The 12,673-nt window shown below is 41.8% G+C and overlaps 1 protein-coding gene across 4 annotated transcripts in view; it reads left to right on the forward strand.

Annotated features, from left to right (window-relative positions):
- The window catches only part of LOC105489034 (pleckstrin homology and RhoGEF domain containing G1), a 243,534-nt gene that overhangs the window by 29,108 nt on the left and 201,753 nt on the right, over positions 1-12,673 (forward strand). Inside the window, exon 1 of one of the 4 annotated variants that reach the window (XM_071096611.1) lies at positions 4,165-5,079. The exons of the other annotated variants lie outside the window; for them this stretch is intronic. The gene's annotated coding sequence lies outside the window, so the exon portion shown is untranslated. Of the gene's footprint in view, positions 1-4,164; positions 5,080-12,673 lie in introns of those variants that run through there. 4 annotated transcript variants of the gene reach the window in all.

The raw sequence follows: 12,673 nt of genomic DNA on the forward strand, positions 1-12,673 counted from the left end.
TGGTTGTTTTCTGCCCTGAGTGGAATTTTCTGTTTTACTGTAAATTGCTGCTGCTGTTTAATATGTGTATATTTTTCTTGGTATAAATTTCAAAGAGGATGTTGACCCAGTAGAAAACCCCTTCACTGTAAGAAGAGCAGAAAGTGGCAGCTTTCCACACATGGGACTGCAATCCTGGTTTCTCTTTAGATTCCTTTGAGATCAATTTTCAAAGAGTCCTCAGCAAATGGACATTTGTTTTGGGATGGTATGTAGGTAGGAAAACGCACGCGCACACACACACACACACACACACACACACACACACACACACACACACAACATCCTTGCCCTGCTGTGATGAACCCTCTGTATCTGGATTAAGTATTAACTTGACTTGAGTGAAAGGACTCAGGGTTGAATTCATTTAGTTCAATGGAATTGGTTAATATTCTGCCCCTACTATCAATGATGTTATAATCTAGCAGAGAGGATAAACAATTGCACAGATTACAATATTCATTGTACTATCCTGTAGAATAAGAACCTGTATTGTAGTAATAGCCTCAGGTAATTCACTGGTTAGAGAAGCACTACTCCAGGTAAGAATGTAGTGCTGTCATCTACATGCAAAGATGATGAGGCTTTGCAGAGGACTGGAATGCAATGGAAATAGAGAAGTTCATCCATGAGCAAGTGAGTGTGTGCACATGTGGGATTTGGGGAAGGGGACCTGATGAGAGAGAAGAAACTGAGATTCTAGCCTGGAAGACTAGACCTCCATTGGCCACAGTGGAATAACCAGCCATGGAGCCTGTTTGGATGTAAAGGGTAGGATTCACCAGCACCAGTTTAGAGCTAGAGATGACTTCAGTACACACAGGTGATGTGTACTTCCGCCAGTCTGAAATAAAGGATTGGACACAGGGAAACATTGCTGCTTGAAGTGATGCTTCTCAAAGCCATTTGACAGTATCTCTCAAGGCCTTGAATGTTAGTACTCTGACTCATTTTTAGGATGTACCCTAAAGAAATCAACCTTTCTGTACACCAGATTCTACATTGCGGCAACATTTAAACCTAAAGCCTCAACACTAGAGGGTTGGATAAGTTATGGAATATTCATACAAGGAACTATTATATGCAATTAAGATTTCCCAATAGCAATGGTAAAATTAAAACCTTTAAGACATGTGACAAAGGAATCATCCTTTGTTTTTTTTTTGTTTTTGTTTTTGTTTTTTTTTTTGAGACAGAATCTTGCTCTGTCACCCAGGCTGGAGTGCAGTGGCGCGATCTCGGCTTACTGCAAACTCCGCCTCCCAGGTTCAAGCGATTCTGCTGCCTCAGCCTCCCAAGTAGCTGGGATTACAGGCACGTGGCACCACACCCAGCTAATTTTTGTGTTTTTTGGTAGAGAGGAGGTTTCACCATATTGGCCAGGATGGTCTCGATCTCCTGACCTCGTGATCCACCCGCCTCGGCCTGCCAAAGTGCTGGGATTACAGCTGTGACCCACTGCACCTGGCTGAATCATCCATTTTTTAAAAGTCAATACTTCATAGATTTTCTATTATGTATTTCCTTTGATGGCAGGAAATTAGACCAAAATAATAATGATAATTAGTTATCTTTGAGCTTTCATACTTTGATTTTTATTTTATTTATACTTTTTTATATTTTGGGAGATTTTCATGTTTTTCAAGTTTCTACAATTAGACAAAGAATATTTTATTTATAAAGTAAAAGTTAAAGATATTTATCTTTCCTAGCAAGCGTGATGGAGGCCATAGGCTATTTAACAGGGGATTACTGATGATGCCATTCTTTATATTTGAACAGTACTGCCCACAGTGCTGTCTTTAAAGCAGTTTGTACCTTGTTCAGCAGGGAGGCCAGTACATGGAAAGAATGGCACCTGGGGAATAGGTCCTGGTTAAAACATTGACTTTACTCCAGTTGTGATGGGCAGCCCCTGGTGGAGTTTGAACCCAGGAGTGCTATGATACTGTATATGAGCGAATTACTCTAGCTTCTGTGTGGAGAATCAGTGCTGGGAGGTATGTATATAGGCAAAGAGATCAGTGGCCAGAAGGTGACTGTAGCAGTCCAGCTGAGAGCTGGTGGGATCAGGGACCAGGGTGAGAACTGAAGAAGTGGTGAACCAAGGTCGAGTGTCTGCTGAGAGTGCAGCCCACAGGGTTTGTGGATGGCTCAGTTGTGGGGCATTGGAAAGAAATAGATAAGGGAGGAAGCCAAGGACATTATCCTGAATATCTGAGTGCAGTTGACACCATTTTCTGAGGTTGTGAATGCAGGGAAAGGCAGGTTAGCAAGGGGGAGAAACAGAATTAGGCTTTGGCTATGCTGAGTCTGGAAGATGCAGCTCAACTTTAAGTGCTGATGCCAGGTAGGTATGTGGATGTGTGAACCTGGTGCTCAGGAGAGAGGGCTGGTGTGGCAATACACACCTGAGAACCATCAGCAAGTCAACGATATTTACAGTCACTGGGCTAGATGAGGTATCAGAATGCAGACAGAGAAGAGGTCAGGTGGCTGATCTCAGGGGACCCCAGCACTTGGAAGACTAGGCCCAGGAAATGGGGAAGGAGCTGCCAGCAAGGGAGGAAAGCCAGGAGCCCATGGCCTTCCAGTAGCTCAGTGGAGAATGTGCATCCTAGCAGCCAAAAAGTAAAGTAAGATGAGGAGAGTCAATCATTGGATTTTACAGTGAGAAGGTCATTGGTGGCTGTTTCGATGGAGTGGAGGGGGCTAAAGCCTGATGATCCTTCTTAGAAGAGAATGCTACAGCTGAAGCTCTCAAAGATTTGAGCAAATACTGTGGAAGTGTAATAGAGCCAAGAAAATCTCCTATGCCCAGGAATCCACAAGCTCACTTGTGGAGCAGCGGTTTCTGCATCTTCTGTGGCTCTGTCGTCTCAAGGCTTCTAGATCCTCCAGCCTGTTTGAAATAAATGTACACAGCAGCTCCAACTTTGCAAGTCCTGTCTCTGGCTGATCACCTCAGTGTCTCTGTGTGTGTGTGTGTGTGTGTGTGTGTGTGTGTGTGTGTGTGTCTTTGAATTAAAACCAAAAAACCAATTCTACCTTTTTTCCATGTAGCACCCTCCTTCCCAGGTCTGCGTTTTAGGCAGCTTTTCAGGTGATAGACAGACAGGACCGTGGGGAGTGATGCAATGGGTGCTGTTGTCCTTTTGGGGACACCCCATCCCGTATACACAGGGAGTATCAGGACCTTGAAAGCCCAGCATGACAGCCACACCTTACACCTAGTGGAGTCGGACAGAGTCCTGTGACTTGGACACTGATCATAACAGAAGCATTTGTAGGTCAATATGCTGGAAGTAACTGAACAACACTGTGCAGTTCAGTTACCTGTAGGAAAACTTGCAGTAAGACTTGCAGGAAAATACAGGTTCTGACCTTGCGTTTCAGAACTCCTCTTTACCTGCTACAGTGGATTCGGGGGTTCCCCTTCCTTGTGCTGGGGCAACCGCTCCCCACCTACGGATGCTTCAGAGCATGGTTGGGCTCCCAAGGAGGAGAACAGAGGGTAAGACAGACCTGGGGGAGGAGAAGAGGATGTGGGCTAGTGGAGGGCTGTGAGCGAGTAAGGGGAAGCCCCGGGGAAGTGGGCATAGGGCTTTCTAGCGGCCCGCTTCCTGCTAGTGCTGTCCTGCCCCAGGGGCTGGCTGGCTGCTTCCTCGGCCACTGCCATCAACCTGTCCACCAGAGCTTCTTGGCTCTCTGGGAACCTTCTGAGAGTCAGAACAGTCTCACAACTTCAGGACTCTCTGGTTCCTACAACAAGCAGGCGGCGTTTGACATTTTCTGAAGAATTTTTCCTACAAGTAGCGAAAGGTCAACAGTTTAAAATTTGCTCCTAAAAATGTGCATGTTGTAATGTTCCGTGAAAAAAGAAAAAGGTCAGAGTACACGAAATTGTTTAATCTCCATTCTCTATTATAAACACACAAGCAAAGCTGGAAAAAATCACCAGAGTATGGGCCATGATTGTCTCTGGCTTACAAGTGATGGTTTTTCCTTGCTTTTCTTTATTCTCTGGACTTTTTTTTTTTTTTAAACAGTGAGGAGTTATTATTTTTATAACTTAAAAAGCAAATTTAAAGAGTTCTTCCAAAGTGTGTCTCTGTCTGCTTTTATCATCAGCTTTGGCCAACTGGACACACAGAGGGCTGCTCTCAGGGCCGGCCTCGGGTGCCTATGGAGGACAGTCAGACTTGGTGGCCTGGGCCTTGGTCCTGGGCAAGGTAGGCAGGTTGCAGAGGCCCCCAGGCGAGTGTTGCCTGCATTGGCCATACCCCTCTACCTGGTCTCTCCCTCTTCCTCCATGTCCTGTTCTCAACAGGATGGCAGGAACACGTGCAGGCTGGTAACAAATGTCCTAGAGCCATTACTCAGGAGCAAAAAACGAAGGAGAGAATAATTTCACAAACATTTATTCTTACATGGGCAGTCTTGGTGAAAGGATACGGATAGTTAAAAGACAAGGAGCGGGTAACTGAGGAGAACTTTACCTTCAAGTGATGTTTTAAAGAACACTTTGTAAGACCTTGTGCCATGAAATGATACATGTCACTAATCACTGGTTTAATTTGCCAAAAAGTTTCTGGGGAAACAAGCTTGAGGATCAAAGACTAAAATTTGCATACATTTCTAGTATGATTTCATGTGAATTTCCCCTTTCTAACTTAGCTGGTATTTTGCTAATGACTTCTGTATTTTCGCTTTTAAACTGTTCTATGAAAATACCTTATGCAGTGCTTTCTTTAAAACCCCGTTTGTTTATTTGTACTAAGCTGAAAGCACACTTTATGTCTGGGAGCAACCAAATAACGAATTTGCTCTCCTTTGAAGACTCATCATTCAGTTAAACATTTTTGAATAATGACAATGGGTCTCGAGTTTCAAAGTTGAGACCCAATTTCTGCACTTGAGGAAATCACTGGTCTAATCAGAGGGCAACAGTGTCATCTGGAAGTGCCGGCTCAGGGATGCCATCCAGATGGAGGTCACGAATGCTGGAAGTGGGTCTCGCAGGGTGAGAGGAGTCACCAGGTAAACATGGGTTGGAAGGACCCAGTCAGTCCAGGGCAGCAGGGAAGGGGGAGTCTGGGCAGAAATGGTTCCAGGCAGCTCAGTATTGCTGGCCTGTGCATCCTGAGACTTGCCCGAGTTGCAGGTGAAGCTGGTGGCGATCAGGTAGAATGCGGAGCTTTAGATGGAACAGGGTTAGCCGAGAGCCTGTCATGGAGCTGCTCTCTGGGCACTGGGAAACATAAGTCTGGAGGCTTTGGCTGCAGCTGCAGACAAAGATGCAGGGGCCTCTGACGATGGGGGCGTCAGTCATCTCAGAGGTGTTGCAGGGCTTAGAAGCCTGACTGGGGTCAGAGATGAGGAAGGAGAGGGTCACAAACAGTGATCCTAAACCAATTTGGTTGAGGCAGAAGATACTAATGGCCGAGGGGAGGAGAGAGGCAACGTAGACTCTAAAGGGGAAGCTTGTTAGGGATGATCAATTGTGTCATCCTACGTGGAAGCTGAGAGCCAGTGCAGAGGGTGAGTTTGGATGTGTGGGAGGCAGCAGTGTATGGCCGAGATGGGGAGTGCTGGTGACCAGGTTGCCCCTCTGCAGTTCTGACTGTCCCTCTTCTGTACCTGAGGGAGGAGGGGAAGAAGAGTGAAGTTGAGGCTGGGCACGGTGGCTCAGGCCTGTAATCCCAGCACTTTGGGAGGCCAAGGTGGGCGGATCACCTGAGATCAGGAGTTGGAGACCAGCCTGACCAACATGGAGAAACCCCGTCTCTACTAAAAAAAAAAAAAAAAAAAAAAAAAAGCTGGGCTTGGTGGTGGGTGCCTGCAATCCCAGCTACTCTGGAGGCTGAGGCAGGAGAATCACTTGAACCCAGGAGGCGGAGGTTGCAGTGAGCTGAGACTGAGCCATTGCACTTCAGCCTGGCCATCAAGAGTGAAACTCTGTCTCCCCCCCCCAAAAAAAAGAAAAAAAAAAAAAACTGTGATCAAGCAGCCACATGGGAGGTAGAAAACAATGTGAGAATGGTTTTATGGTGTAGTAAAATGTGTGGCCTAGGGTAGGCTAGGAGAGCTTGATGGAGTTGGTGAAATTTTAAAACAATAGTTGGGGAGAAAAAGGATGGGAAGCTCAGGAGGCAAATCGTATGCCCTCAGTATGTTATCCAGTGCCACACTGACTTCCACAAAAAAAAAAAACACACTCAAGACTAACTTGAAAAGTGCATAGAGGTCAGAAACTCAACTTTGGGATAAAGCATTTTTTGTAAAGAGTTAAGTGAATAAAAATCAACATCCAAAATACTTCAACTGAAAGAGAAAATAGATTCCCCATCATTAGAGCCAATGGTTGAAATTCAGACATATGGAAAAATTTAACTTTCAGTTCCAGGCTCTAAGCCTAATTCTGAAAGAAAACCCATTAAAGTAATGAAGTAATAAAACAAATGAACAATAAAGCTTGATTTTGTAGAGAATAGAACAAATGCTTGGAGATACATCATCATTTTCATGCTTGTGGATTCATACAGACACCAGTATCTTTGCCTGAAAGTTACAAGGCTGTGGTTTGTAGCTGACCTCAGAGTAGGAGTGGGTAGGAGTTTACAGGATGTTATTCTTCCAAGAAGAGTTGGGAGCATTTTTGGGGGATGTAGAAACTTAAAACAATCCAGGTGTTAAAGTAGTTAAGGGACTCTTCTGGAAAAATAATTAGTTCTTAAATCTGTTTAATTTGAATATTCAATAGAGCTATCACCAGGAACCAAAGGAAGTGAAAATGAGGGGCAGATATGGTTCCTACCCTTAACAGGCTTATCACAGAATGCTTTGACTTTCACACAAATGCTTTACATCATTTCATTACCTTTACTCTGGCACATTCCAATTAGCTTCCTGGAGAGCAAGTAAATTGCAGCTTTCACAGACTTTTTTTCTTTTTAAATTTTGTTTTTGGAGTTGTGGAGACTGTGTGTTGCAAATTTTGCTCTTGATAAAGGACATTGAAATGTTTTTAATGCCCTGAAATAACTGAATGGGAATCTTAATAGTCTTGTAATTAAAATGAAAAATAGAGAAGTCATGGGTGGACATTTTAGGAGTGTAGTTCTGTTGTTTCTTGTTTGGGAATTTGTGGATACACTAAGTGTAAATTGTAGTTGAAAATGGGGAAACAAGCATCTACTTTGGGCTAATTTTGTTCTTTTTAATGGTTCTAATTTCAGCTGTCTTCACTTATAGGACACTATCTCAGCTTACCTGGAGCCACGTTTATAAAAAATTATTTTCATGAGTTCAGTTATGTTAGTTATTATCACATGCATTTCCAATGAGCTGTGTATGTAGCATTTTTTTGGTTTTCTTAGTTGCTAGACTCTGGGTTTTTCAGATAATTGATTTAACTTTTCAAGGAGCATAAATAAACTGTTAAATGTTCATGTTAATTATGAGCTACATCCTGATTTCAGGTATGGTTTTAAAACACTGTGTATCTTTAAAAAAAGGAAACTTGATAGATGTGCAATGATCTGGCAGGGACTCCTTAAGCAGTTTAATATATTAAGGCCCCTGGTTTCATGCACTGTACGACACTCATAATGGGTGTTGATTATATGCTTGGTAACTAGCGGCTTACAGAAAGCACGACTATGGGCTTTTTCTATTTTGAATTGAAAATAAACATCATATCTTTTGGGTGTTAACAGAGGCATTTTTGAGTTGAAGGGTATGAAACAATTATTATCTTTATGGTGAGTTATTATTTGCAGATAAGTTAATGGCTTCCTGTGCAAATAATTGTGGAGTCAGCATACCTAAGACTTGAGTTCTCTTTAAAGAAAAAAAAAATGTATTTATAGATACCTCTTCAGGGTCATTACACAAACTTCAAAGTATTAATGCTTATGAAAAGACCCTTATTTTGAATTTTTTCTATAAGTAACAGTTTTGCCATAAAATGGCCAGATCATTGTACGTAACTCATGACTTTTATTTAAAAAGCTAGTGTAATACATGACACTCACACGCAGCCACACCTTTAGAGAGGGAGAGAGAAACAGCACTGTGTCTTTTGAGCCATTTTGATGTGGATGAACTCTGGTTTCTCCAGCAGTAGCTGTAGTGGCAATGTGGAATCTAAATGGCTTATTACTATAATTAACATGGCTCAGTTGGTTCCCCCCCACCTTTTTTTTCTTTTTTTGGTTCACTAGGGTCTTCTTCTTGTCCTTTTCTGTGATCATTCATCCTTCACAATAGTACAGACATGGCCCCTGGACAGGAGAGCAGATCTTCCTGTCCTTGGTTTGTTTATACCCTTGCTTTCATATCAGAGTTTAGATAAAAATCTCTTATTTAATCATTTTTAGTTGGCTTCACATGTTTGGAGTTCTAGGTTGTCCTAATTTTGAAATATTCTCTTTGTTAGACGTTAGATGCCTCGTGAATCAGAGATGACCCATTGTGCTCTAAATGGATGTATTGTTTTAAAAATCTAAAGTTTGGAAAGGGTGAAATCAAATATTAAAACCTCATTCCTCAAGTATAGTCACTGCTAACAGTTGCTATATTTGTCTTGTCACCAACTTATATCTTTTCTAAAGCTTCTATTGAACCTTGGTCTGAAAAATGATATTAGCATCCTTTATTCATTTCTTCTACCCTATTACTAAGATGACAAACTAGTCCTGGTTTACACAGGACTTTCCCAGTTTTAGCTCCGAAAGTCCCATATGCGGGAACCCCCTTGGTCCCAAGAGGGACCTACCCTACCCGTGACCTCCCAATTAGCTAGACTCTGACTATTACAGTGTCACAGTTAATACACTTATTTCTTATTTCTATAGCCTAACTATGAATATGTTTTTTGTTTTGTCTCTGAGTGGCTTCTGAAAACCTAAAGCCATTATGCAAATATTATTCACTGTGGAGACAAGTAATAGAATTAGATCCATAGAGAAAGAACTCCCATCATGGGTCATGAAATGTCGCCACTTGAAGGAGATTTACCCAGTAGCTTCTCTTCTTCTTCTTTCTTCTTTCTTCTTCTTCTTCTTTTTTTTTTTTTTTTTTTGAGATGGAGTCTGGCTCTGCTGCCCAGGCTGGAGTGTAGTGGCCGGATCTCAGCTTACTGCAAGCTCCGCCTCCCGGGTTTATGCCATTCTCCTGCCTCAGCCTCCCGAGTAGCTGGGACTACAGGCACCCACCACCACCCCCGGCTAATTTTTTTGTTATTTTTAGTAGAGACGGGGTATCACTGTGTTAGCCAGGATGGTCTCGATCTCCTGACCTCGTGATCCGCCCATCTCTGTCTCCCAAAGTGCTGAGATTACAGGCTTGAGCCACCGCGCCTGGCCAGCTTCACTTCTTTATAGACATTTCTCTGCTTTGGGGTTATATTTAGCTTTTACGGAGTTTTTTTGTTTTTGTTTTTGTTGTTTTCGTATTTCATGTCGTCCTCTTCCTTAGATTCCTTTTTTCATTTGGTAGGCTACTCCCTTTGAATAACTTTTGATGTATAATATGCGTAGACGGTAAGCACTGTTATTGCATGTTTGAAAATGTCTGATTTTGTTTTCACACTTGATTATTTCAGTCTAGATTCAAAATTATTGTTTCTGAACTTTGAAGGCATTGCACCTCTGATACCTACAATCTAGTGTAGCCAATAAGTCTGATGTTAGACTTACAACATAGTTGATTGTGTGTGTGCATGGGTGTGTGTCTTTTTATCTCTTTGAACCATATAGGACTTTTTGCTTTATCCTTAGTTCTGAAATTTCATCATTATCTTTTTGTCATCAGTCCTTTTATTTTTGAGCTTTATAATCTGAAGTCTTCTCTAGCTTGGGATATTTTCTCCTCACTAATATTAATGTATCTTCACCTAGAAATCGAGTAGGTGGATTTTAGACCTCTTGGAACCGATTCTTCCTTTATTATTTTCCTTCTCTTTGTTTTTTGTTGTATGTTCTGCAGATTTTCTTGGCTTAAATTTTCCAGCCTACTGAATGAGGGCTTAGCCATATAAATGCCATTATTTAATCCATTAGATTTATGTTTTGGCCCTTATTTGTTTAAAATCTGAGCGCTTTCTCATTCTCGTTATTCTTTCCATGAAAGAAGTGTGAATGTCTATGGATATTGCCCTGGCCCTTAAGAAGGTATTGTTCTTCAATGATGATCTTCTTGGATTGCTTAGAATTTTTATTTTCCAGCATGAGAAGCACATACTGAATTTATTAAATTTTAGATAGAATGTATTTCTGTTTCCACCAAGGCCGCAGCTCCGGCTAAGTTAGGTGTCTTATGGCTCCTTGGAACAATTTAGTCTTTCCTACCTCCTGCATCTCATGTCGTTTTTTAATGTGTTTCCTTCCATCTCCCAAGTCTTCTATAAAAGCTAGTCCGATTGCCCTCCTTCCACCTCAAGTACACAGAAGGTTCTGGAATGCCACCCCTCCCCCGCACCACTCAGCCAGAAGCTGATTTTCTCCTAACATTCATTGACCCTTGCTTGAACCTTTCTTCTCGTTGCCCCTCCCTCTCTTGCCAGGGTCACTCCTGCTAGTGTAGAATTTCTGAAGTGAAGGTAAATAAAGGTGTCAAGAGGACAAGAAAATTCCCAACCATGAGAGGGAGAGGATGGAGAATTCTGGGGGCGGGTAGCAGCCCCCTTGCCAGGTACCTCTTGTGTAACAATTGCTGTTCAGTGGTGGGGAGCTTACATTTCTACCTCTTACCTAGAAACTTGATTAGACTGGAACTTAATTTCTCAAATTATTTTATGTTCCAAAATTCAGTTCTAAGTCAAAATTAGTGAATAGATGACCAAAATAGAAGCTATTAGAATTCTCTTTATATAGCAGGGAATGGAATTATATAACCTGCATGCATTCCTGAAATTTCTTTGTGGTTTGGCTTCAGTAAATTACTACTTTACCTACAGCTTTAAAAGTATATTTAGACTTAAGTTTAAAGAGTGAGAACCACATGTGTAAACATCATTGAATACCATTCTTTTAATGAATGGGGAATGTTATTTATATTCTGTCTTCACTTCCTCTGGAAAGCCCATTTCTTTTGGGAAGGCTTTAACTTATATTGTACTCACCTTAGAAAGTGAAAAGAATTCACTTTAGTATATTTTAACCCAGCCACAAAATTTTCACTGTTGCTGCTGGGACCTGCTTGGCCCCAATCTCTGAGTACAGTGTTTTAAAATTGAACTGTCTTAAAATAGCAAGACAATATATATGCCACTAGAATAGAGAATGGGTATGTTTAAAGGATTTGAATAACCCTTATTAATGCTTTAATTTTTTACAATGCTATGTATTTCTCTAGTTTTCTTTTTTAATTTTTAAGAAATTGACAACATACTCATGGAATACATAATAATGTTCATCATCTCCAACATTTTATCATTTTTTGTGTTGGGAATATTCAATATCCTTCTAGCTATTTGGAACTACATATTATTGTTAATTATAGTCATCTGTGGTGATATAGAACACTAGAATTTATTCATCCTGTCTAGCTGTAATTTTATGTCCTTTAACAAATCTCTCCCTATCCTTTTTTTTTTTTTTTTATTTTGAAAAACAGTTTTGCAGTTAGTATTTCAGTGACAATGAGGCAGGCAGGTGGGTGGGAACCGATGACCAAGAGCTTCCTGGGCTAGCCTGAAGCGTCTGGGCTCATCTACATAGCGATGGGGACCATTGGAAGGATTGAAGCAAAGAACTCCATATGATCATGCTTATCGTGTAGCTGGCAGGGTGCAAGTAGACTAGGAGGCAGAGCAGAGGGGAGGTCTTGTGTAATGCATGTCAGAAAGCAGTGGAGCCATGGACCAGGCAGGAATTATGGTTCCTGTCCAATTCTGAACCTTTGTCCGGTATCAGTGGTGCTGCCATTAGACTAATTTGCTGGTTATTTTATAAAGATTCCTTTTAGGGCTGGAAGGGACCTTGGAAGTTTTTATGCAACTGTCATTTTGTAAATGGTAAAAGCCTAAGGAAGTGAAATGACTCCTCCAAGTCAGACAGCTCATTAATAGCAGATCTTGGCCTTGGGCCCAAATCTTTCGATTCCAAAGCCACCGCTTTCCCTGTAGGGTTACCCATCTGGCCCTACCTGCTGTCTGCTAAGCACATGCCCAGGCCAGCATCCTGCCAGTTGGACCTATCACCTGATTGTTGATGGTGCAGAATGTGATATTGACAGACTTTCTGTTTTTTTCTAGTCAGCTCATGACTGACTCTCCTAAATGACTTCATTATAATTTTCCCAGCTCTTCCCAAATGCGCAGCCTTGCCCAACTTTTTCAGAAGATGATCTTGACTTCTACTTCTCTGAACAAATAGAAAGCGCTTGAGAACACACAGGGCCATGGCCTGCCACCAAATCTACCAAGAAGCATCATGTTCCTGCCTTTGTCATAACAGCAAGTGTGTCCCCATCTTAATTAACACTGGGTCCTGGGCTCTGGATCCTCGTTCTTCCTGTCTTTTCAGGGATGATTTGACTTACTCTTCCTTTTTCAGTATTTTCAACCCCTTCCTCTCTAAAAGGTCTATCTTGTCTCTATTTATATATCATCCGGACTCTCCAACGTAAA

Source organism: Macaca nemestrina, chromosome 5 (genome assembly GCF_043159975.1).
Source record: "Macaca nemestrina isolate mMacNem1 chromosome 5, mMacNem.hap1, whole genome shotgun sequence".
Taxonomy (NCBI): Eukaryota; Metazoa; Chordata; class Mammalia; order Primates; family Cercopithecidae; genus Macaca; species Macaca nemestrina.